This window comes from Acomys russatus, chromosome 5 (assembly GCF_903995435.1).
Source record: "Acomys russatus chromosome 5, mAcoRus1.1, whole genome shotgun sequence".
Taxonomy (NCBI): Eukaryota; Metazoa; Chordata; class Mammalia; order Rodentia; family Muridae; genus Acomys; species Acomys russatus.
The window spans coordinates 69,659,565-69,676,209 of record NC_067141.1 but is presented as its reverse complement, the minus strand read 5'-3'; the positions used below and the strand labels follow the sequence as shown (position 1 = coordinate 69,676,209).

Here is a 16,645-nt window from a genome sequence, read left to right as displayed (position 1 = left end):
TGCTTAACTTGAGGCACTGAACAAGGATACCAAGAATGCGTTTTTTTCTTCCATGGGGTTTCAGGGAACAATCATGGGTTTTAGCCTTGCATCTGAGGCGTGAGAGTCCAAAGAAGAAGAGGTTTAAAAAACAGGCGTCTGGAGTAATGGCACATGAACTGACAGGATGTTTGTACAAATAGCTGAAGTATAGACACGCTTCCTAGTATTTGGGAGAGAACAAGTGACCACATATTTATGGTCACAATCCAGGTAGACACTCTGATGAAGCAGCAGACACTGGTGAATACTCACCTATGCCTTTCCTTTACAAAACCAAAGGAAAGTGAATGAGGGAGACTGGGGAAAACAAGAGAGGAGAGATAGGAGGAATTAAAGAAAACACAGTACTGTGCTCGCTTCGGCAGCACATATACTAAAATTGGAATGATACAGAGAAGATTAGCATGGCCCCTGTGCAAGGATGACACACAAATTCATGAAGCGTTCCATATTTTTGAATAAAGTAATATAATAAAATTAAATAAATAAATAAAAGGAAGACATTAAATTGGGTGTGTAGGAAAGGGAGAGGATCTCAGAGGAGTTGGGGGAGTGGTGAATAAGATAAAAACACATTGTACGAAACTATCAAAGAACTAATAAAAATGGGAGAAATATGAAAAAAAAAAAAAAGAAAACACATTACTGTTGTTTTCTAATGAAGGTACCAAAAGTCCAAAAGAAGTACACATCTACAAAGACACAGTATCTACAATTGCACAGCAGCTGGGCTAATTTGTACCACATCCATTGTAATTTATTAATTGTCAAATTACCTGGAATCTCTAAGCACTAGCTATTTGATGTACCCTGCAACTTATAGAAATAGAAAAGTAGTAGCTATCGCAGTTTAGCAGACATCTTCATCACTCTGCCTGATCCTTCTGAAATACTCCAAAGCCCCAGGGGCCTCTCAGCTCCTACACTCCCAGGAAAAGGAACTCTTTCGCCAAGTATTCTGTATCCAGCTGACACAAAATCACTGTTGTGAGGGACTCCCTAGGTCACCGTGAGAAGTCCCCAGCATTTTTGTATGGTTTACTTCAGCTTCTTGTAAAATTCTCCATACACAGCCACCAGTGTGACCTGCTTTCATATATATATATATATATCCTTGAAACTAAACTGCTGCAAATTTTCCTCATGTGAGTGTCAATCGTGTTAATAAAAATGAATTACTAACAGAAATTTTAGCAACTGACCAACTTTATCAGGAAGAGCCTGTAAATGTCAGGTCCCCAGCAAAACCATCCTTGCTGTAATCTCTAAACTCTTAAATAATACAGCCAGTAACCAGGCCCCTAAGTCTCATCTGTCTACTTGAAAAAAACTCTCTTTCCTTGCATCCATTATCAGCCACAGGGTCAGGGTGTATGCCCTTCCTTCTCTCTGCAACTCTCTTTTGCTGCTCCTCTCAGGGTCTGTCAATCTTGGCTTTCCCACTTCTGATTGTCAGTCTCTGCAGACAGACATCTCTCACTGTTCAGCTCCTTGGATTAGCTAAGGCCTTGAAACCATAGAAACTATGTGCATTCTTCTGTACCGTTTATCAGTTTATTTTGTATTTTATTTGTATATGTGTGTATGTACAGACACACACACACACACACACACACACACACATAGAGGTCAGAGGTCAAATTGTAGGCTTTAATTCTCTCCTTTCATATGAGGCTTAGGGATTGAACGCAGGTCTTCAGACTTGAGAGCAGATGTCTGCATGGCAATTTTAATATGTTCCAAGGACCAAATAAAAGCCTAGAAAGGGAAAACTCCTGATAGGAAGAAAAGATTATATCAATGCCTGTCTGGTTGTTCCAGCCAGCAGAGGAACTTTGCTGTGCCATTCAGTGTATAGAGTGTAAATGTGGCAGTTTGGGGGATTTCAAAGAGGCCCTTGGACAAATTCTGTAAGAATTTGAAATCTGGTTCTGCATTTCTACTATATAAAAAGAGGAGAAAACATAAAAGACTTTGATATGTTTGTCTTAGTTAATGCTTTCCTTTGTTTTAAATTGATTGATAAAAAAAGTTGAAAATGATAAACATAATAGATAAAATAATATAGCATGCCACTAGCTTTCATGGTAACAGCACACTACACAAGCACATTGTGTAAATTAGGAGCTGCTCTTAATGGATACTACTAAGGAAAGCACGGCTCAGGTCTATCAGTTTTACATACGCAGTGTGCATGTGTTTGGACACTACTGTGAAGCAGACCACATAGAAGCACACATTCAAGAAACCTGTGCCAGCATGAGGAGACACAGACGCCTTATCACCACACACACACAAATTCCTTCCTATCACCCTTTGTGCAGTAACAACTACTGATCTGTGTTACTCACTACCATTGTGTCATTTTTAGGCTATCAATAGAAAAATTCATATAAACGTTAATATTTACAGTTGAATCTTCATTCAACACAGTGCCCTTTTGTTACAGCCATGTCATAGAGTTGTGCTGAATACCTCACCTAAAATGTGGCTGTTTACGTAAAATCTTGGTTTAGATGCCACACACTTAGTAAAATAATATGAAAATATTTATTATTCATATAAAAGTCACTCAGGAGACAACAGGACATGCACCCAACAAAGGTTAAAAAAAATGCCTTGAAAATAAAGAGTAGCTGACTGCTTTTTACTTTGGTTATAGAAGGAGACTGGAGTGACAACTCCCACATATAGCAATCTTTAAATGGGTGGAGCTTTCCATCTGTCTTGAAGAGAAGCTATTTCCTACCAGCTTACTGACATACAGGTCAACGGAGGAGGTAAATGGTAGGGGAAAGGCTCAGAAAAGTGAAATTTAAAACAATGTGAGAAACTCATGTATTGCACCACCTGCCCCGACTCATCTAAGTTACTGAATATATTAATTGCTCACCATCACTTCAGGATGGTTTTCCATTATATGGTTCTATACATGTACCAATCACCTGTTAAAACATATTTGAGTATCAGAAAGCTTCAAGATTTGGGCTATTACAAACACAGACTCTATGGACATTCCTATATAAGATTTTATGTAGCTATGTTTCATTTCTCCATAGTAAATGCCCAGGCATGCAATTGTTCATGTCTACAATTAGGCCATGTCTATCTTTCTAAGGAGCCATTAAGTTACAGTCTCTAAAGATACTATCTTTTGCACACCTACATATGAAATATATATATATGTATTTATGTACATACATATGCATATGTATATATGATATAAAATATTTATTTATTTAAACTTCTAAATGGCTATTTTATTTACTCCTGTGGTGTGAATAAGTATGGTTCCATATTCATTTATGTTTGAATACTTGGTCCCTGGTTGGTGGAAATATTTGGGAATGATTTGTAGGTGTGGCCTTTGAGGTTTCAAGAGATTCCTGTATAGTCCCTTCCTCCTACTTGTGATTTTCGGTGTGAATGTTGTTATAAAAAAAAAAGGAAATTCTAAACACTTGATTTTTACCAATAAAGACTCAGGAGGCAGATGCAGGGGTGAAAGCCTACTAGCTGAGAGAGGCACAAAAACCACTAAGCTGACCTTGTTACTCAGCTCATGTCCCAGAAGGAAAAAGACAAAAGGCCTTTCTTCTCCACACTGTCTTAAATACCCTTCACTCAATGTTCTTCCTCTCACTTCAATCCCTGTCAGCTGGCTTCTTGGTAACCTAGGGTTAACTTTATTTAATCCTGTTTAAAGAAAGCTCGTGGATTAAAGGTATGTGCTAGTACTTAGCCAAAACCACAATTATGTGTTTACAATAAACAGAAAACTCTATGACCAAAGACTGAGCTATGCCACAATTAGAAAGAGGTTTTGATCTAAAAGGAAAGGAAGAAAGAAAGAAAGAATGAAAGAAGGAAGGAAGGAAGGAAGGAAGGAAGGAAGGAAGGTTTTTCCAGTTCACAACACTGGGGTGCACAATGAGATGAAATACCCTGCAACACAGGAGGAAATGCCATCACCCCATCATCTTGGACTCTAAACCTCTGGAACCATAAGCCACACTTTTACAAGTTGCTTAGGTCAGGACAGTTTATCACACCAATAATAAAATGATAGCATTTTTCCAGTGAAAACTAAGAAGACTTTAGGGCAACGTGACGCCTAGTTGTCTAGTTAAGAGACTTAGTACCATTCCAGGCTAGAAATGGCTGTGGCACACACAGAATGTCAGCAGTGAGCCCACAGAAGTGCAATTTCAGTGTACCTGAATGAATTAGATATTACATTTGATGTTTATCATAGTAGTGGGAGAAAAAAAGATAAATCATTAATTAAAAATTGTACATTGAAGAATTGGATGGCAAACACTGGCTCTTTGTGAACATGAGGATGGGGAGGAAGGCTTTATGAAGGGGCATTATTGCCTAAGTGTGCTATTTTTAAGAGGGCAGTGTTCTTTGTTGAAGAGACGATGCTGAGGAGACAGGTGAGAAGGGCAGAGTTGGAAAGCGGATATAGCAGACAGTGACATGTAACGCGGTTTCGCCAGATTGGACTTTCCCCTGTGGAATACAATGGAGAAAGAAGACATAGGGAACTCCTGGTGTTTACAGGGGAGACCATGGTGCCTGAACAGACTAAAAGGAATGAGGAGCACATCCAACGAGTTAAAACAGGAAAGGGGAGGGAAAGGAAGAGGAAGAAGACAAGGAGATCCCGATGGTAGAGGCAGGTTGGGAGACATGAAAGTGGAAGATGAATGATGTGTGTGTTACTTAGGGTTCATATTGCTGTGACAGAGCACCATGACCAAAATGCAAGGGGGAGAGAAAGGGTTTATTTGGCTTACACTTCTGCATCACTGCTCATCATCAAAGGAAGTCAGGACAGGAACTCAAACAGGGCAGGATCCTGGAGGCAAGGGCTGATTCATAAGCCAAGGAGGGGTGCTGCTTACTGGCTTGTTTGCTCTAGGTTGCTCACCCTGCCTTCTTATAGAACTCAGGACCACCAGCTCAGGGATGGGATCACCCACAGTGGGCTGGGCCCTCTCTAACTGATCAGTAATTGAGGATATGCCCTACAGCTGGGTCTCTTGGAGGCATTCCCCCAGGTGAGGGCCCTTCCTCTCTGATGACTCTAGCTTACCTCAAGTTGACACAAAACCAGCCACTATAGTATGGAAGGCCAGAAAGTGATGACTATAGAATGCAATCAAGAGGTCAGGAAGCTCTGCATCAGAGGCACACACCTTCTGCATTTACATCTCCAAGCCTTGACTAACATAGGGCTAAACATTGGTGTGTGTGTGTGTGTGTGTGTGTGTGTGTGTGTGTGCGTGTGTGTGTGTGTTTGCCTAGTTCCTGATCTATAGACACTTGGTTCAATATTATCTATGAGTGGAGATGTTATTACTGGTCGTTTACTAGAGCAGATTAGCTAATCATCATTGTGGATGCCTGTGACCAGGAAGGAGGACTTCCAGCAGCCGATGACCTTCAGAGTTAGACTGCAGCTCTCTACTGTGCTGCAGATATTGAATTGCCAGCTAACCCAATCTCATATGCCAAATCCTTAAAATAAATCCCCATCTGTTTATACACATTCTATTGGCCTTGACATTCTGATGATCCATAATACAGATGCTTTCTCCTCTTCTTAGGAAGCAATCAATCAGCAAGTGAACACTAGTCCAGAAACTTTAGAACAACTTGCTAATCTCTGAGCTATACATAGAGCCAGGGGAAAGGAGAGTTCAGCACTCCAAAGCTGAGAGGACGTTCTTACCAGATCATGCCCTCTTACCTGGTTTCTCAGGAAATAATTTGTACCTTGTTGATGGTTCCTTTAGCCATTTTGTTATTAATTTGTGTTCTTGGTTTCAGTGTTAATTATTCCTCTCCAGTCACTGAGCTATAGGAAAGAGAATACTTGCACTGTCAACATCAGTGCCTCAATCCTCGACAAGAATAGGAACACTGTCCTTCTGCAAGGCTACTCTCACTATTTTATCAACCCTTCTAGATACCTTCCTTTCCAATTTTATGCCAGCCACGCCTCCCTGGGCTCTGATGCCTTCATTCTTTCCCACTACAACTCACTTTTACTGGGTTTTGTCTGTTTGTTTCCATTTTAAGGTTTTGTTTATTTGGGAGGGGTTGTTATTTTTTGTTTCATTTTGCTCAAGCTAAGCAAGTCTCCAAGAGAGCTTCCTGCGACTCCATTCAGAAACCTGTATATTGCCACAAAAACTAAAATTAAACATTATACATGAAAATATCCAGATTTCAAGTTGTATTACAGAGATAAGGTAATTTAAAAAAGCATAGTATTGAAATAAAAATGGACTAGAAATGTTGATCAGTAGAATATAATTGAAGAGCAGATATAAGTACACACATTTATGAACACCTCATTTTTGATAAAGAAGCCAGAATGCACGATGGAGAATAGACAGAATCTTCAACAAATGGTGCTACGCAAACTGGGTGGCTACATGTAAACACACACACACACACACACACACACACACACACATGCATATCTATCATCCTGTACATAGCTCAACTACAAATAGATCTAAGACTTCTATATATGACCAGCTGCCAAAATTCTGATTGAAGAGAAAATGGGCAATAAAATTCAACTCATTGGCACAGGAAAGGACTTTCTAAACAAGACCCAAATAGTATGGGCATTAAGACCAATTACAAAATGTGACCACAGCAAAGTGAAAAGGTTTTTTTTTTTTTTTTGCCACAAATACACCATAATATGGAAAAGTGGCAGTATACATAATGGGAATAGAACTTAACCAATTAAGAATGTGGTGGAAAGATAGGATATAGAATATAATAATAATAAAAGAACAGCAACAACAAAATAATGAATTTGATCACCAAGAAAACAAATAAATAACATGATTTTTTTTAAAAGGGGTTCAAAACTAAGTAAAGTGTTCTCAAAAGATGAAACACAAATGTCTAAGAAAAAAGAAATGTCCAACATCTTTAGCAATCAGTGAAATGTGAATTTAAAAAAAACTTGGAAATCTTATTTTATTCCATTCTGAATGGCTAAAAGCAATTAAACAACTAATAACACATGCTGATGAGAATGCAGAGAAATAGAAACACTTATTCATTGCTGGTAGGGTCTGACCCCTAACAAGGAGCTATCTGCAGTCGATACCCACTGGCCAAAAATATAATAATTATTTTTTCCAAATGGAATCTCACAGGGTTTATAGACCACACACATGCCAAGGATTAGCTAATCAACACAAAGTGAACTCAGTGATATTTTTGTGAACTTTCTGTATCATTTTGCTTTGTTTTGACTTTTTTTTGTCTAATTGGCACTTTACTTTTGTTTTGATTTTCATTTTGTGGGGTTTTTAATGTTTATTTTTTCTTAGTCATTTTGAGAGAAAAAAAAAACAAAGTTGGGTGGATAGGGAGATATGGAGGATCTGGGGGGAGTGAGGAAGGGAAAAAGTAACCCATGTATATTTTGTTTAATAATGTTAAATAAAAATTAATAATAAAAACAAAATAAGCAAATATCTCTCTTTTTCTATATCCGTATCCCCAACCTCATGTTGTTACATATTTATTTTTAGTACTCTGAAGCTTTTTCAAGTAAAAGTCTCTAAAATGTGAGAACAACATAGTCTTAATTATAAACTATAAACATCTTCTATGTTTATATTTAGAAGTTCATCTGGCTTTGGGGTAAATCCTTGGACCGATCCCACTTCAATTTTCTAAGTACATTCATTCATTTGTATATGTGAGTTTGTGGACATCAATGCATGCTACAGTGCAGATGTAGAGACCAGCGAACAACATGTGACTGACGTACCCCCTCCAGCCATGAGGGTCAGGAGAGCAAACTGAGGCTTCAGCCTTGGAAGAAAATACCTTTACCTAGTGAGCCGTCTACCTGGCCCTAGGTCTCGCTTTCGAATCTAGAGAATATTGAACACATGGCTACGTTTTCTCCTTGAACAATCTTGTTCTTCAGAAGAACATTGTTAAACAGATTTTTTTTTCATTAAGAGTGTTATGGGAATTTTGCTGGAGTATTGAAGAAACATACTTGTTTCTCTTTAAAGTTTTGAAATGTTATTAAATATGCCCCAGAGTTCCTGATCTTGGGATGACATCTCTTAAGCTTGAAATGGCCCTTTTTAAACAAGGAATTCTCACTTTCCTGCAAACAATGTTTCTCAACTTTCTTGTTTGTCTGAGGCAATACTATTTTAGTCTAAATATTCTTATATATGGTTTAATGCATTACTTCCTCTCAAACAACATTCAAGTTTCTCCACCATTTTGGAAGCCAGTTCATTTATTTATTTTCTTTTGAAATTAACTTAAATTTCTGAAATGGTTGAAATCTTAATTTAACTTTTGACAGTTTCACATATTTATATAATAAACTTTAGTTATTTTTTTTTTTTTACTATTTATCCTGCTCATGCCTAACTTGCTCTAGTGAGAAATCTTTCCACTAAGAGTCTTGCTACTTTCCTGGATTCTTCCTGTGAATTTAGTTAGAGTTTCCTTCCACAGTGTGGGCAGGAGTTTATTTACTGGCACAAGAAAGAACAACTTTCAGTGGTACACCACGGACAAAACTGACTTACTCCTCCAGTAAACATTGATGCCAGTAGACTCTCAGAAGCGGATGGGGCATTAAGGGCCACTTCTAATCCTTGGTGCAGTGTTTGAATTCCCACCCAAGGCAGAAAACTATAGCTGCAGTGAGCTCATAAGGGCAAAAGCTGTGTCATGGCCACAGTGTGTCATTTTTTGCTGCCATTGTTACATCCTCTGTCTCCTTCTGAGTATCCTTCTAAGATGTTACCTGAGTCTTGGAGGCAGTGATGTTGCTGTCCCGTTTAAGGCTGAGCACGCCACCATCACTTGTTCTCAGTTCTTGTTTAATTATGGGTCTCCACGTTAACAGCAGCCCACTGCTGTGCTTGCTCACATTCACACCTCCTTCCTTGTCCCTCTTCAGAAATATCATGCTCACATTATACATATATATGTAGAAAGATGATACACACACACACACACACACACACAAACACACACAAACACACACATATATATCTTTTACTCTCATAAGAAAATGGGAAATTGGGTGTTGGTTATTGTGGAGGAAATCATTCTTTGTAAGACAAAAACATGTATAGGGCATTCATGGACCAGTAGTATCTTCACTACCACTTAAAATTAATACCAGTTATGTGGAGAAGCTGGAGAAAATGAAGCCTGAGAATAAGACTAGACAAGACCCATCCTTGTTGAAGAAATACAGAGAACAATGGCTTCACATCACACCAACTGCTTCTGTGTAGAGTTTTTACATTGTCCATAAATCCATGTAGCATAATGGGAAATAAAAGATGAATGTATTTTACTTTGAAATTGGAAAGTACACTTTTCAGAAAGCAATACCAAAGGCCCATAATAAACACCTGTGCAGACATTTACCAGGAATGAGTTACTTTCTTGCTTTTATGTCAGCTATTTTAATACAGCCCAGAGTATTTATGAGTTGGTTCTGTTATCTCTCTTAAAATATTATAAGTTGGAATATTTTCTGTTCTTACACAACAACGTAAAGGTAACAGAGAAAACTGAGGAGGAAAACACTGCTGAATCACAACAGCGTGGAGATGTTGAAATACACATGTCTCTGCTCACAAAAGAGTTCAACGTGCAAAATCTCGGAAACCTTTGAAATGTGTAAATAAAAATTAGTGTCACACTTCAATAGCCTTTTAGTGTAAACAGAAGCCTGAACTTTTCACTTAAATGCTGGCAGCTGCTTCTAAGCTTGTATGATTGGCAAGCATTTGTGTGGAAGCACTTTATAACGAAACAGAGAATAAAGGACATTCTTACCTTCAAGGAGACTATTAGTGATATTTTAAGGACCTATTTTTAGACACTGTACATTGTTCTGAATTATGAGTCATCTCACCATCTGCAGCAAATGAATGATTCTGCTTTACACATCTTTCAAATTTTATTTTAATGCATCTATTCAAAAGGTACAACCTGGAGGTTTAGCTATACTTTCGCACTGTGAAAATATAACTCTAACTAACAAACAAAGATATGTGCCACTTTTGACAGTTGTCCTTTGGCTGGGGATTAAAAATCCCTTACTAATTACTTTGAAGTGGCATTTTTTATAAATGGTTTGTGATGCTGTATGCTGTCCTCGTATAACCCGTTTCTGTGTCTAGAGTTCCATCTTGGCCTGTACGCACTAGTTCCATCTTAATATCCTCTGAGTCACTACTGTCCTGCTCTCTGTTTCCCTTTATTTGACTTTTGAAAGAATTGCACAGGAAATAGGGTGGGAGAGGGAGAAGGGGAGGGAATAGGAAGATAAGAGTGAGTGGACAACAATCCAGAAGCAATGTGGAGAAATTATAATAAAAAAAAATTTTTAAATACCAATCCCCAAAATGAATTAAAATAACAAAATAAAAAAAGAAAGAATTGCATGTATAAATAAGAAAATGGAGTGATTTTTTTTCCCAAAATCAGGCTTATTTCACATCGTCATCCTCGGATTTCAGCCAACATTTCAGTGTTGATGTATCTTCTGTTGACTACATCTGTGTGTCACAAGTTTGATATTTCGTCATCTGCTAATAGATAGTTAGGTTGTCCTCATCCTTTAGCAAGGAAAAAATGCTAAAATGAAACTAGCCATTCAACTGGCCCTCCAAATGTTTTCTCTCTACGCACAGAAGGGTTTTCTGGGTTATATGGTTACTCTATTTTCTTAATTTGTTGAAGAGTTATCATACTGTTTTCCATAAGTGTTGCTTAAAATTTCACTTTGGTCCACTAGGTGGCCAATGCTTACTTATTTATTTGTTTGTCTAGGGTAATATCCAGCTTAGTGGTACAAAGTAATATCCCATTGTGGTTTTAATTTTCCCTTCTTTGACAATATTGGCACTGAACACATTTTTACATGCACATTGTATATCTGCATGTTTTTTAATTGTCTATTCAGGATCCTTGTCCAACATTTAATGAGATTGTTTATTAGTTTACTTAAGTCTCATGACTCTCTTGTAGATTTATGTCTCATGAATTTTCTCCCAATCCAAGCTCTGCCCTTTTCAACTAGATACCTTATTTTTCCTCATACAAAGCTACATTTCACATTTTGTTTAATGTGTTAAAAGCATTTCCTTCCATAGGAAGGAAGCCTGTACCTGTATTTTCTTCCTGAAGTATTATAGTTTCAGATATTATGTTTATGACTTTAATCTATGGAACAGGAGTAGAAAATAGCACAACAAGAAGATGGGGACATCCCTAGGGACATCAATCGATCAATGCGGCAGTGAAAACTTCCTAGGTCAACAGGAAACCAGGCATGTATTTCTTACGATCTAGAGCCAACACATTAAATACAACATATAAAAACTATGAAATGTAACAGAAGCATCAGTGGTAAGAGGGTTTAGATGAATAAACACTGACGTACAAAAAGAAGATATTTCATAAATAAAGAACTTTATTTTACACTAGAAAAAAAATGATACATTCAAAAAACAAGTAGAATCCAAGTTGGCAGACAGTAGGTAGTAATGAAGGTCATAACAGAAATAAATAATATTGATAAAAGGAAGCCTATGGAAATATTATTCAGGTGTAGTTATGTGAAAAACTTCACAAGCTTTACAAAGCTTAACCAAAATAACAGTAAAAAGAGAGCTTTAAATTTAAAGGCAGGTATAAAAGATAAGTTTATAGCAGGTGCTTTGTCAGAAAGTGGATTGTAAGGCACGGTTAGACATAAGTATATGTCATCAGATTGGATAACTTATGCCAATGGATGAATTAGTAGACTCTACTCCCTTCCTCACTGATTTCCAAAGAAAGAGAAAACCTGCACAGGTCAACAGCAAAAGAGTACGGCATTGCTACTAGAAACTCCCAACAAAGAGAAGCCAGCTCTGGGCATCCTCACAACTGACAGCACCACACATCCAAAGAATCGGCATCACCCTTCATGGACTTTCCCAGATAACGTGAACACAGGAAACATTTCCGTCTTCACTTCATGTTGCCAGCATAACCCTAGTAGCAGGACACTGTGCACAGAATCCGCTCTCCCACAGTGCCAATGCACACACATGACTGGACATCGATGCTGTGTTGAGCAATACTCCTCATGTGAATGATGATGATGATGATGATGATGATGATGATGATGATGATGATGATGAAATGCTACTGGACACACGGCCTTGTATACTCTGATGTTGTGGAATGGTCCTCTGTACAGTGTATTCAAGTGCCGACTTCTGCTCCCCGAGATCTGCTTGCAGTCCAGAGATGGAAGCGGGCACTGGCATTTCTATGAAGAAGCCCCTGCATCGATGTTGTGTGAACACTGCTTCTCAGTTATCTCTGATTGGTCAATAAAAAGCTAAATAGCCAATGACTGGGTACAGGAGATAGGAATGTAAGACTTCTGTTCTAGTAAGGAGGTCTCAGGAAGGGACTAAGAAAGAAAGATGAGAAGAAGGAGAAGGTAGAGAGAGAAGCAGGAGAAGGAAAGAGAAGGAACCATAAGGGGGTTGCCATAACGACAGAGAGGTACAAGAGAAGGCCACGGAAAACAGAAGGAGATGGTAAGTAAAAGAGCAAGTGACTGGGAGGTCGCCTCTCTCAGACATACCAGAAACCTTATACCTTATGATGAAACAACATAAAGTCTCTAAAATTTTCAGGATATTGAAAGTACTATATCTAAGCAACACAATAATTTACAAGTGATCACATCTTTATTCTTCTAGAATTCCATTTTAAAATCCATTTAAGAAACAGAATTCATAGTTCATTCTCTCATGGATTTGGCAAATTTGTGAAAAGTAAAAAAGCTAGCACTAATAAATCTAGAACATTGAAAACAAATATGCAAACACACAGAAACAGCGTCTGTGCACTGAGGAAGGTCAGTGGACTGGTAGCTCTTTCCTCAAATGTTTTGCTTAATTTTTTTGAGGAGCAAAACATCTGCCTGGTGTTCAATTAAGAAAAATAATTTGGATGGCTACACAAGAGAGTTGGAGAAAGGAGTTTGTTTCTAATACATTTGTGTTTTCAAGCAACCACAATACTTGGGTCATTACACACTGTATAAGGTGTCCAAACCAGTTGTTAATAATTATAACATCTTCTTGAGAATCTGATGACCATTTCTTTACTGTATTGCTTTACTTAAAATGGATAGTTGTTCACTTTTTTTATTGTCTTTAAGGGAAATTCCATTAGAAAGAGCTCGAACCTGACGCAACTCAAGTGGCCCAAAACCTGAGTGTATATGGGTCATAGGCCTTAGAGAAAAGGCAACTCCTATTACTTTGCTAAAAGGACACACAATAAAATGATTCCTAATGACATACTTCTAGACAGATAAGCACCTCACACAAACCTCCTCAGATATGCCTCTTCTCATAGCAGATGCTAACCACAGATGCCCATAAGCTGACAGTGCACAGATAGTGAGAGACTAAGGAGCGCTCAGCCTGGAGTGGGATTTCTTATCACACCCTTCTCCTCAAAGTTAAGGGATCTACATGGAAGAATAGGGAGAAAGATCATAAAAGCCATAGGTGCAGGCATACTCCAAGAAAGCAGAGTTTTCCAGACCCAAGCAGGCAGAAACACGTATGGACCCACAGGGACTATGACAATGCACACGAGCCTGCTCATGTTCAAAGCAGACACAACTCCAGTACTTACAAGGGGATGCAGACACAAATTTACACCCCTAAGGAAGAAACTTTGTGTAATTATTGATACCAGCTAGGACAGGAAAAATCAGTGTTGTCCAATGGAGCATAACTGGGTATGTCAACCACACTTAAGAGCAGGTCCCTCGGCAAGGAATAGCTGGCCAACACAAAATGACTCTGGGTTTTTCTGGGTGCTTCTTGTTTGGTTTTCTTTTTTGTCTTTTGACTATCTGTTTCTTTATTTTGTTTTTTTGTTATTTGTTGTTTGTCTTATGATAGAAGAAAGAGGGAGAAAACATGAAATTAGGTGGGTAGGGAGGCGAAGAGGAGCTGGGAGGAGTTTGGGAAGGTTAAAGAAATTAATCAAAATATATTGTATGAAAAAATAAAAATAAGTTTTAAAAAAGTATATGACCACCACGTTAGCTGCAGAAAAACATGATTTTTGTCTTTGGATTTTTTAGAGTAGCTGGTGGTTTTAAATATTTTTTGTTAGCTCTTTCCTTGGAAGCATATTCTTTCTTTGAAGTGTATGAAAAGTCGCTTAGTTTGTAATAAGTTCTAGGAAGACAAGACCAGTAATTTGGATGCTTCATTCTGCTTTGCTGCCCACTTTAAATGTGTCCATTGAACCTGCTCCATGTCTCTCTGTAGTAAATTACCCATTTTCTTTTCTATGGATCTTAGTAAATCTCCATCAAGTAATTTCCCCCACTGTCACCATATATTTAAGGTCGAATGGTTCTATTTTACTTGCGATAAGCTCCAAAATTATTCCCTTCACCCAGAATTCAGCCTCTGTTCCTGTAGCCAGCTCTGATACCCAGAGACAGCCACAGCCTCAGTATTCTCCTTGCTTTGAGGACAATGTAAGCATCCTGAATACAGAGGAAGCAATAAAATGTATACTTATTGGTAGATTGTCCAGGCTTCCTGTCAGTCATTACCGAAAATAATGATTGAAAGTGGCCACAGGTGAATTTGGGTTTCCTTGGGCCTGAGATGACAAACACTTGTGAATTATCCTAAAATAACCAGTTATTAAAGTGCTAATCATCAATATAAAAGTAATCATTTATTAGAATAAGATATTAAGATATTTTGCCTTGTGGAAGTTCATTATGGCTTTTTGTTGGGAAATGAAATGGGAACATGTTATTCATTAGTTATTTTCTTGGAGCTGGGGAGATAGGTCCATAGTTGAGAAGACAGATGCAATGCTATGTCAGAGGACCAGAGCTCACAACATCTGTAATTCTAGCTCCTGGGGACTGAGCATCTATGGTGTACACAGGCACCTGCACTTACATGTACATTCTTATATGCAGACACATAGAGAAACACTTATACGTAGTAATTTAAAATAATAACAAATTAAAATTTCTTCCTTATGCTTCAAGACCTCAACCACAAATTTAAATCACCAAATACAGTCACTGCAAGAAATTCTTTTATTTTTTTGTTCTTTTTATTTTAATTTTTATTAATGCATATAAGTTTATTATAATTTATTCAGATAACATCCCATTTGTTATCCCCTGTCTTGTATCTCATTCCCACCCTCCCTCCCTCTTTTGCCCTATTCCCTTCCCCTAGACCTCTGACAGAAGGGGAGCTCCTCCCTCAGCGTATGGCCACAGCCTATCAGGTCTCATCTGGATAGCCTGCTGGACAAGAAAGAGCCTGAAGAGAGAAGGCAGAAATGAGAGACCACAATAGACTGTGCTCCTGTGCCCTTTGGATTCATGACACAATCACTAGTAAGTTATTCTCAGTGCTGAGGCTTGGATCAAGCTCCTTGTGGATGCTCACAAGTGCTCAGCACTAAACCAAAGCATCTTCCCACACATGAGTCGTTGACTTCACTATTAGAACAAGTGTAAGGGAGCCATGATGGGAACAAAGCTACAGAGGAAGAGAAACCATGTATGTACCAGCTTAATGCAGAAGCTATTTTTTAACTCTCATTATGTTCTATTTTATGTATGGAAAGACAGAGCAGAAACTAAGAATGTGTGCTGTGTTGCCCAAACAGTTGATATTCATCCAGGGTACAGTTTTTCCCCCCACATCTTGAAGCCTGTTATTTAGTCACATAACTCTGACTAACTGAGCCAATCATCTTGGTTTTTGTAAATGAAGGCAATGTTCACGTGTATAGTGATCTCTGAACTTTGACATCTGCTTGGTTTCTGTATGCAGCGCCAACAGAAGATTCCAACCACCCACAGCGTCACACTGCACAGATGGGGCTTGGATGTAGCCTGCTGCCTGTCCTCTGTAAGCCACTGCCTTGGAGTCACAACCAAGATTTATAAAATTGACTTAGAATTCTAAAATACTGATAAGATCCTAATCAGTAAGGCAATGTGTTTCCTTTTTTAAACAAAACATTATTTAGTTGCTTCTTTGGGTGTTACAGTTGATTTTTCTCATGAAAAAGATTCTGAAAAACTTTTGCCCCCTACTTATATCATTGACATTATTATTACCTCATAGCAAACTGAATTTAGCTGCTCTTTTGCTCACTCTGAATCACATATTCAGATCTCAGATGACTATTCTGGCAAGGTAGGAGAGTCAGGTCAAATATCCAGCTATGTCTGCCATATATCCTGGATCACAGAAATCTAGGCCAGAGCTTATAGAAATACATTGTGTACAAAATTGCAGACTGACAGCTGCTAGACATAGTATGAAATTATTTGGCCCATCACAAATAGACATGCATCTTTCTTTCCTTCTGCATATGAAAAATTCAAAGTTTACAATGTCTTTAATTGTGCAAAGTTGAGTTCCTAAGCATATAGAAGCTAATATCTCACCACAGTCTTTCTCTAAGTTGCTCTAGACTCCCA

General features: G+C 38.1%; 1 non-coding gene across 1 annotated transcript; it reads left to right on the top strand.

Moving 5' to 3' along the window:
• The first annotated feature begins 391 nt into the window (after nt 1–391).
• LOC127190244 (U6 spliceosomal RNA) lies at nt 392–498 on the top strand. Its single transcript, XR_007830741.1, has one exon. It is a non-coding gene; the product is annotated as a U6 spliceosomal RNA (small nuclear RNA).
• The last annotated feature ends 16,147 nt before the right edge of the window (nt 499–16,645 follow it).